General features: G+C 36.0%; 1 long non-coding RNA gene across 4 annotated transcripts; it reads right to left on the bottom strand.

The window, feature by feature from the left end:
* Positions 1-803: 803 nt before the first annotated feature.
* LOC149139857 (uncharacterized) lies at positions 804-10,029 on the bottom strand. 4 transcript variants are annotated; one of them, XR_016264111.1, is made up of 4 exons: positions 6,261-10,027; positions 5,140-5,221; positions 1,150-1,289; positions 804-1,023 (listed from the first exon to the last, which is right to left on the bottom strand). It is a non-coding gene; the product is annotated as an uncharacterized LOC149139857 (long non-coding RNA). The 4 variants fall into 4 exon arrangements; XR_016264113.1 differs by lacking the exons at positions 804-1,023; positions 1,150-1,289 and adding exons at positions 2,553-3,100; positions 3,326-3,484; XR_016264114.1 differs by lacking the exons at positions 804-1,023; positions 1,150-1,289 and adding exons at positions 2,553-3,100; positions 3,326-3,484 and having other exon boundaries at positions 6,905-10,026.
* Positions 10,030-10,389: the final 360 nt, after the last annotated feature.

Raw genomic sequence — 10,389 nt, 5'->3', positions numbered from 1 at the left:
GATTTCTTATGGATATTAAACCTTAGCAAATTGATTTCTTCCTACTGAAACAAGTACACCAGATCTCGAAAAGCATATTTCAGATATCAGAAAACATATACCAGACCTTAGAAAAACACTTGGAAAGTCACCAATAGAAAAACATATGACTTTATTAGCCTCTTATGGTCAATGTGCAATGGTCTTAGGCTTATTATTATTGTCTTATGGTATTTATTAAGTCATAGTAGCAATATGCTTCAGATCTAATTATTCATTGCAGTCAAGAAGGATGATAGAAAGCAGGCCACTGTAAGCAGTTTTTCAACTTTGAAAGAATAACCTAGATCTAAGTAAGCTTACCTACAAGCACATACTTCTGTAAAATATCTTAACTATCAAACACATCCATAAGGTGATAACCCTGACTCCATAAGGTGATAAGGTTGTATATAACTATAGATATAATTTAATCCCACGCCATCTAGAAGTGTTATTAACCTAGTTGTGACTAGAAGTGCAAGAATTCACATATCTGTATTCAAAAGAACCTGTAAATAGTAGAAGAGAATGAACAAAAACCTGAATGCTAACCGAGATATGTGAATTCACAATAAAGTGTTATCCACTCCACTGGATTTCAATCACTTAATTTCAAATCCCAAGAAAGAACATCTTTCACCCTCATGATAAAAACTCCTTTATATTATAACAACATTCATATAAAAACCGGTAGAAAATTAAGAATAACAACATTCATATAACTAGCAATTGTCCCAAAAGGTACAAAGAGAGGCCGATAGGATTATTAAATTGGAATTTTTGAATTCTTCTAGAAGAGTTAATTGGTTTGTGGAAAACTTTGTTTTCTTGCACTGGATCATTGTGCAATTACTTTTATTTAGATGTTTTGTTTATATCTATATTACAAGGAACACATTGAATGTCTTATTTCATTTATGCTATCCTTACTAATATCCTTTCCGTGCTTTTTCTTGATCAATTTGATGAAATATTCCATTATCCTTTGGTCAAAGTCCTCACCTGCATATTAGTGTACATCCTGGTAAGTTCAAAGCTCAAAAGCCAACCAAAAAAGTCAATGATAACCACTGTGCACGTATTCAAATTCATAATGTAAAACTGCCAGACAGAGTTCAGACAGATTACCTCCAAGATGGGTATCACCGTTTGTAGCCAAAACCTCAAAAGCTTCGTTGTCAATAGTCAGAACACTGACATCAAATGTGCCACCGCCAAGATTAAAAACAACAATATTTTCTCTCCACCCTTCTTGTCCACGCCATAAGCTATTGCCAAGGAAAAATATTTACAAAGCTAATAGTGACATTGTACTTGCAGAGTGATAGTTCTACGTGATACACAATCAAAGTTCTACATCATAAAAGTTATGAAAGGCAAACCAAACTGCAAAAGGCCTGAGACCCAGTACTCTGAAAACCAACCAGATCGATACAACCTGAGACCAAGTACTCTCAATACCAACCAGATCGATACAACCTTTTGTATGAGCTGAATATCCATGTATAAGCAATGAAACAATAAAACAAGAACTGTCTGACAAGGTTGCAATTTTTCTTGTAAAAATATCTCCCACTGGAACGAGTTCATAACAGAAATTTAATGGCACTCCCTTGCACTAATAAATTGAGAGGTATGTGGTAAAAATGATACCCCTCATGATTTTTAATTTTTCATTATTAAACATATACAATACAATTAAATATGGTACAACCTGCCCCATACAATGAAACTCTCTTCAACTAAAATTAATATGTTGTCCATCAAATTTCTACAATCTACAAACAAGTGAACCTTTCACAAGATTCTGCAGTTGCATTCACAAGTACACCCTCTAGTTATCCACAGAAATTTCCTAGCTCCTGAGCTCTGGGTAGTTACTATATTCATGGATAATATTTAGCTTCAGAATAAGTGGTAGGACATACCTGAGTTTAATCTGGGCTCAATCATTTGGGATAACTAATTTCTTTTCTAGTTTATAACAAGGGAAACCTCAACACTTGCCATACGAGACAAGTAGTAGCCAAAAACAGTAGTCGGAGTTGCTAGAATGCCTTAGTGTTCCATTTAAAGAATTAAAAGCTAAATCACCACAATGAAATGTTAAAACTTCAAGCCTAGAAAAATACCAGAGTACTTTATTCAAATTCATAGCAACATCATGCCTGATTCTATATATAAACCTAGGCCAGATGAACAGAGTCGTCCATAGTCTCAAGTAGTAGAAGAAAGTGCAGATTTTCCAAACCTAGAATCTCCCTACAAAACTCTTATTCCTAAACAAAAAACCAGACTTAACCAAAATCTACGCAAAAAATGTTAACCAAACACAATCAAATGTGTGAGCATGTAAAGTCAACACAACAACTAAGGTGAAAATTTTGCAAAAAAGCCAAATCAAAACGTTGATAGTCACCATACACCCATACGGTAACGAATACAAGTGAATAACAACTCATTCCAGAAATCTTCAATCTAGAGCAACCCAACAAGTAAATTTTTGTTTCCATCACAACCCAATACATGAATAAGCATAATTTTGTGATTTTTTTCTTTCACGTTTTACTGAAATAAGTTCAAATCAATGTTTGCGATGAACAAGAAAGCTCAAGCCAGACTTGGAGTGCAAGCCAAGGAAGAGGCAAGGGAAGAGGAATGATGTGGCGTGGGACAATGTCAAAGGGTAGTCGAGGAATGGCAGGATCAAAGGCTTTGGGCTTTCATCCAGGTATGGTTTCTGGTGATACTTATGGCTTTGACAGGATTGGAATGGGCCCTGTGGATGGGTTTGCAATGCCAGATATGTTTACTGCTCCAGTGAGTCAAGGCAGAGGATTTCCTCCTTATGGCCAACCAAGTCCTAGATTTGGCCCAGCGTCAGGGATCAATAAGAATTATCAATTCCCTAAACCCTTGGAAAGCAAAGTGACGTACAGAAGCTCGTTCCATGTATCAAGGACGCCTGGTAAACACTATGGGCACATGAGGAATCACTGGAGGCGAGTATCCTTCAAATTGCATTGGTTCAGTTTGACCATAGCATTTCTGCCCGTTCTTCTGATTCCAATAAATTGGGCTGCACATTTACATCAATTTTATGAGGAAAACCAGTTCGTATACCTAAAATAAGAGCAATAGCTACTTGAATAGATTTCATGGATATCTTGGAATTTGATCTATCATAAGAACAGTTATATTTTTTTAAAGCTTAAACTTCCAATTCCAAAATATTCATGAAAACTGCAATCCACATAAAAAATGCCCTATAACATATACAATGTGTGTTTGTATAAAGATTTACCTGTAATGTGTAGGGGACGAGGTGCTAAAGAAGACAAGTGATTTTTAGGGATCGATATTTGAAGGTATCCAGTTTTCCCACGTCGTCAATGCCCTCTTGTAAGCCACAAGTGGATCCATGTTTGTGTAAAGCTGATTGTTAGACATGATTATGTCCCATCTGTCCAACCACATTCCAAACTATTAAATTTTTAATATCAATTACAACACTAAATTTGGCTGCCCCTTGTTGAAAATTTTAATCAGAAAGTTCAGAGTTTTGATACTTCCCACCTTTGATCTTGCCACCAATGGGATGACTCAAAAACCAATATATCATCTCCTTTCCAGTAACCATATACAGAAAAGTCCAAATCCTTTTATTCTCATATACAATATCACCCTGTTTTTTATCCATTTATTTTCATATGCAATATCACCCTGTTTTTTTGCATTTCATTTCCTTTTAGCATAAATGCAATGCAAAAGAGAACATGCTTCTAGGGAGGCTAATTTGTTTGCATTTTTATTTGTGGGGTTTATTTTGATTTTTGAAATATTTTGGAATAGAAATGATTGAGGTAAAAAACTGATATTTTTTATTTTGGAATGGGATAAATAAGAGGAGATGAGAAATTGATGTCATAATATGTCACAAGGTTCATCCAACTTTAACTTTTAGGTTCGAATTTTGGGGAACCTTAAAAAACTTTTGAGGTTCGGCGAACCTCATTGAACCTCATAGCCATTGACCAAGTCCGTAGATCAAAATTCATAACTTCATGTCACACCTCAAGATTGTAATTGATTCTTGCATTTTTTATGTTTATTGATGTTGATTTCTTACTATTTTATCTTATAATTCAATATATATATATATATATATATATATATATATATATATATGGCCAACCTCATACAAACCTCATCAAAAATTCAAACTCAAACCAAACCTAATCATTGTTGAGAACCCAAACCATGTGACATACTCATTTTTGTTGATTTTATTCCAAAATTAATGTCATTCTCGTCCATCCTATTCCAAAATATTCTTGAAAGCCTAAAAATTGAAAAGAAAAGTCTTGTACATCTTATTCTAAAATATTTCTTGAAATTAACAGTGAAATGAAAATTTTATCTCACTCCTATCCATATTATTCCAAAAAAATTCTTGGAAATAGACTATGCAGCTAGGGAGGTAAATAAAAGCCCTAGATCTGTATATGACCTGGCACGCAAACGTGTCCAGCTCAATGACATGGTGCATTCTGTTGATGACACATGGGCAGCACAGACACTAACATGGCACAAATGGCAAATATTCCAAGGACCATAGCTTTGTGTCTCAAGCTCGGAATTTGATGAAACTTATAGCTCTCGACAAGAAGAAGACAATGGTGACCTCAGAAAGAGGCTTGAGATGGCTACCTGATGTCCATAAACCTTGGGGGTGGGGCATCTACACCCCATACCCTCAAAGAAGCTTAGAGGGACTAGGTGCATTATAAAGCCCTTTTGGTTCTCTTGCTTGTATTGATATCATTGTACTCAACAGTCCCATTGACCTACTTTTGTCGTCATTTGTTGGACATTAATGTAATTATCTTATCTTAAATTTGTAACAACCAAACATACTACAATGTTTTTGGCTGTTTTACAATGTGACGTGGTTAATGTACATTGGTTACAGAAGCAAAAAATGTATACAAGACAGAGAGAGATTATCAAGGATTTGCGTCAAAATCCTCTCCATAAAACAATACTACAAAAGTTGAAGACAGTGCCCAAAAACATGGAACTTTTCCGCCTTATCTGGAACAAGACCTCAATTATTACCTTTTGCATGTGATGTCTCTGCAGAATAAATTTTTAAAGCTTTAGCCTTCTCCAAACATATTTCAGCATCTTCACCTTCAACCTGCAATGACAGAAAACAGATCATAGTTAATTTAACAATGCAATCATATAATGACAGCTCCCAAGTCATTCGAGTTGCAAAGTATGACCCAGACATTCGAAAATTACTCAAAATATGCAAAATAATAAAATAAGTGAAGATATAATATGAATTATTATTGACAAATGTGATAATAACTACATAATGACATATGGTTTTTACACATAAGAGAGGAACAGAGATAACTTCAGATAATGATCTAGAAGAGTAGAAAGACTAACTATAAATTAGAGTTGATAAACCCAAAAGACATGAAGCTTTAGAAAATACTACTTGTATCCCAATTAAGAAAAAATAATTATTATTGACATAACTGTGATAATAAGTAAATAGTAAGCTTGGGTAGCACTCAGCACTCAGCAATCCTACAGGCTAGGACCTGACATACATGGCTTTTAAACAAAAAAGAGGAACAAAAATAACTTCAAATAGTAATTTATAAGAAGAGAAGAAAATCTAATGACAACCTACCTAGAGTTGCCAAGCCCCAAAGACATTATGGTTTTGAAAACACGAGTTATCTCCTAATTATGCTTTAATTAGTTTTTATTTAAGTTACTCAAGTAGTTACTTATACTTGACTGACATCAGTAGGTCGTGACTTCATTTCTACTTGATAAAAGTAGGACATATTATAAGTTTCCAGAATTGGTTAGAAATATACATTGTACTGGTATTATTTTTTTCACCACTCAACACAACTATCAGAAGAAAAACACAAGCCACTTGAGCAAAATATATCTTATAGCTAGGGGGCACAACACATGCAGTCTTGGCAGGTACAACAAGTAACCTGAAACTCACAGAGTGAAAACAATTCAACATTCTGAGTCTTCTGAATGAAAATTTACCTGATCTTGATTTCTTAACACAGAATAAAATTTCTCATGAGAACACCCATCTATGGAGTAAGAATCTAGAAAGGTGTCTAAATAGAGAAATTCCATAAACAATAAAACAAGTAGCCACAAAACGGATCACCAGATCTGTAGTGACTTACATCCAAATGTTGAAGCTGAGAATGTATCATCAAAAGCACATTAAAAAGCAAGCCTCTGGCTGCTATATTTTTCCTCCAAAATCTATAAAAAGGTCTCTGCTTCCTTCATTCATCACCTAATATGTATTTACATTGGTGCAAAAACATTCTAGGATGGGTATGCGGATATTATAAATAGTGAAGAGATAAACAAAGTCAAAACAATATAAAAACATCAATCATCTCTGCAGCTATTTCTCCATGTGGAGTATCTTCAACGCTTGACATAGTTTCCATAACGTTTCCTCTTATGTCCTCATCATTAACATTGGTATTAGGCATATCCATATTTTCGTCTAAAGTAGAGTAGGCATATCCATATTTTCGTCTAAAGTAGAGTAGGCATATCCATTTTTTACTGCAATTTGGAGGCCTGCAATACTGCTGAATATAAGTATGAAGCTGAAAGAAGAGGCCATGACCCAAATGGTCTCTTAAATCCACAACGGCAGGCAAAAACTACACCCTTTTTGTTCATGCCAAAATTGCCAACAACTACTTTTCTACTTGAATAATGCCCAAATTTAGTCTAACCACCTTTGCCATGTCAATGATGTTCATGGAAGAATTGACAAACAAGCATTAAAAACAACCAGAAAACATACCGGAATTCATGTTGATCTTCGCATCAACGCCACAATCGTGCATATCAGTAACAGCTATAGGGATGTCCTTATTGTAGGCAGCACAGAGATTACATTGAAAACATAAATTCTATTGTTGTAAAAAATGCTCCAAAACAATAGAAGAGAAACAGAAGACGCGTGAGAGTCTACAAAAATAACTGAAACTCGTTACCATCGCTAATAAAACCTCTGTCATCAGTAACCCTCTTCAAAGCAGAAAAATCGAAGTCTACCCTCTTCCGGGACCTTAGAGGTTTGCTTTTGCTTTTCACAGATATATATAGTTGTTCATGGAAACAAGATCAAAAGGAAGTCTTAAACGACAAAGTAAGAGGGACTTTGTAAACCCTCCTTATAACATTAAGAGATTTCTGTAAGCTCTCCAACATATCGAGCATAAAAAATCTGCAACAAAATGTCTAGGGCTTCATCAATGATCAATGCTTCAAAGTTATAAACGACTCTATGCAGAAGAATTATATAAGAGCTAAATTACAGATGCAGGGTTTTTAGAACTCTCAAAGATGAAGGTGCAAATATTGTTAAATCCACTGGTAAGAATTCCTCAACCTGCAGAGAACACAACAATGATGAGAAAATGAAATTGCAAAAATAAATTGAGAGTAATTATCAAATGCCAAAGAAGAGGGGAATGGAGCAAATCAAAGGTCTGATTCCCTCAAAGAAAAACACTGCAACCCCATTTGCAAATGGTAAGGCCTTCGGACATTTCAATGCGCAAAAAACTGAACCCTTCTTTTTCCAGCTCATAATTCAGAAAAATACTCAACTTCTTCCATTTTAATACACAAAATCTTCCATTTTAATACACAAAATCAAGACATATAACAGATGAACACGATATAGCCCTAACCTGTTGATTCGAAATCCACGAGTCTTCCAGATCGATGGTAGTCTTCCACTGAAATTATAAGTTCAAATCAATGTTTGAGGCATTAAATCTTCTACATAAACTCGCAAACAAACCACACAAAAAATTGAAATGTGAAGGATCTAAGATTTTTACCTTTCAGAGGACATTTTCACTTCAGGAACCTCTGATTAAACTTGAATTTATGCAAAATAGAACAGCTTGTGAAACCTTAACCGATACCAAATTTGACAATCAAACAAGCATTAAAAACAACCAGAAAACATACCAAAATTCATGTTCATCTTCGCATCAACGCCACAATCGTGCATATCAGTAAGAGCTATAGGGATGTCCTTATTGTAGGCAGCACAGAGATTACATTGAAAACACAAATTCTATCGTTGTAAAAAATGCTCCAAAACCATAAAAGAGAAACAGAAGCCGCGTGAGAGTCTACAAAAATAACTGGAAGTCGTTACCATCGCTAATAAAACCGCTGTCATCAGTAACCCTCTTCAAAGCAGAAAAATCGAAGTCTACCCTCTTCCGGGACCTTAGAGGTTTGCTTTTGCTTTTCACAGATATATATGGTTGTTCATGGAAACAAGATCAAAAGGAAGTCTTAAACGACAAAGTAAGAGGGACTTTGGAAACCCTCCTTATAACATTAAGAGATTTTTGTAAGCTCTCCAACATATCGAGCATAAAAAATCTGCAACAAAAGGTCTAGGGCTTCATCAATGATCAATGCTTCAAAGTTATAAACGACTCTATGTAGAAGAATTATAAAAGAGCTAAATTACAGATGCAGGGTTTTTGGAACTCTCAAAGATGAAGATGCAAATATTGTTAAAGCCACTAGTAAGAATTCCTCAACCTGCAAAGAACACAACAATGATGAGAAAATGAAATTGCAAAAATAAATTAAGAGTAATTATCAAATGCCAAAGAAGAGGGAAATGGAGCAAATCAAAGGGTCTGATTCCCTCAAAGAAAAGCGCTGCAACCCCATTTGCAAATGGTAAGGCCTTCGGACATTTCAATGCGCAAAAAACCGAACCCTTCTTTTTCCAGCTCATAATTCAGAAAAATACTCAACTTCTTCCATTTTAATACACAAAATCTTTTAACACACAAAATCAAGCACGATATAGCCATAACCTGTTGATTCGAAATCCATGAGTCTTCCAGATCGATAGTAGTCTTCCACTGAAATTATTGTTCGATAAATCCACCCATGCAACTTGGTTATTTCCCAATAGATCCTCCGCCATGCCATGTATTGCAACCCTGCAAATAGGTTAGATTGGCGATACACTGTAGGATACCATACCACGGCGGTATACATCCATGTATTGCAGGTGTTATTTCGAACAATAATTTCAGTGGTAGAATACCATCCGGAAGAGGAGCAACCAAAAAGGAAAGACATTATTCGCTCACAGAACATACAAACATCAAGCAACCATTACTTTCTTTTACAAGTTCAGTGTCCTTCAAACCAAGTCCAGTGTCCTTGAAACCCTAAGTTGTGTTCCTCGCTATAGGGTTTCTGTTCCTCGCTACCTAGATATCTGCCAATAAAATATAAACAAGAATCCTAATTCGAATAGTCCACCATTAACTATCAAGAAAAAGCTATGAACTCTTAAGTGGGCTTCAGATCGTCAAACACCATGACCAAATCCCGCCACTATTAACAGGCGAAACTCGATCATTATGCTGAGGACTTTCAATCTCAAGGGACTTTTCTTCTTCTTGGCATCCCCGCGCCTAAAAACCCCCGCTTCCCCATTCTTGAGAGCCAGAGTAGGCGGTAACCCGCCCAAGCGCCTACAGCGACGATTTCCTCTGCAAAATACCTTCGAAGCTGAGACATACAGAGTTGTCTCCGACGGCAGTGGTAGGCGGAGAAAATCGCGAACAAATCTCCAACAAATCTCCGAACGCAGAACAGGCAGGCGGAGAAAACCGCGAACAAATCTCCGAACGTAAAACAGGCAGAGGAGAAAACGGACAGATATGGTTGAAGAAAACAGGGAGTGAAAACGGCGAACAAATCTCCGAACGCAGAACAGGCAGAGCAGAAAACAGACAGATATGGTTGAAGAAGAAAACAGGTAGTTCCCCGAAATCGCTGAGGAGAAACATAAATTGCACGACAGATGTGAAGAATTTGCCCACTGAATGTGCACGCCAGCTGTCAAGCTTGAGAGCAAAAGGACGACGAAAAGGCTCACTCAAAGGAAGGCCTATCGGCCTAAAAACCAGTAGATAATTAACAATAACCATAGTAAACTTTCATTACGCTAATATTCAGAAACGACAGCTCCACGTAAGAACCCTCCCAACTAGGGATGCTTTTCTGAAAAAAATCCATCTTAAAGCACTGTAAGATGGAGGGTCTTTGCTTTAAATAGTAGAAGAGAATGAACAAAAACCTGAATGCTAACCGAGATCGAAAATGGAAAAGAAACCCGCCTTGCTAAATGAACCCTTATCGAGAGAACACTTCGAAAGATAAAGATTTGAACCTAAAGACCCCCAAAATAGAGATTGTTAAAATAAAACTCACTGGAGAGGTTTTGAG

This window comes from Pinus tabuliformis, chromosome X, assembly GCF_031772625.1.
Source record: "Pinus tabuliformis cultivar Carrire ecotype Pingquan chromosome X, CPIR1, whole genome shotgun sequence".
Classification (NCBI taxonomy): Eukaryota; Viridiplantae; Streptophyta; class Pinopsida; order Pinales; family Pinaceae; genus Pinus; species Pinus tabuliformis.
The sequence above is the reverse complement of the archived record's forward strand: the minus strand, read 5'-3'. Positions and strand labels throughout refer to the sequence as shown.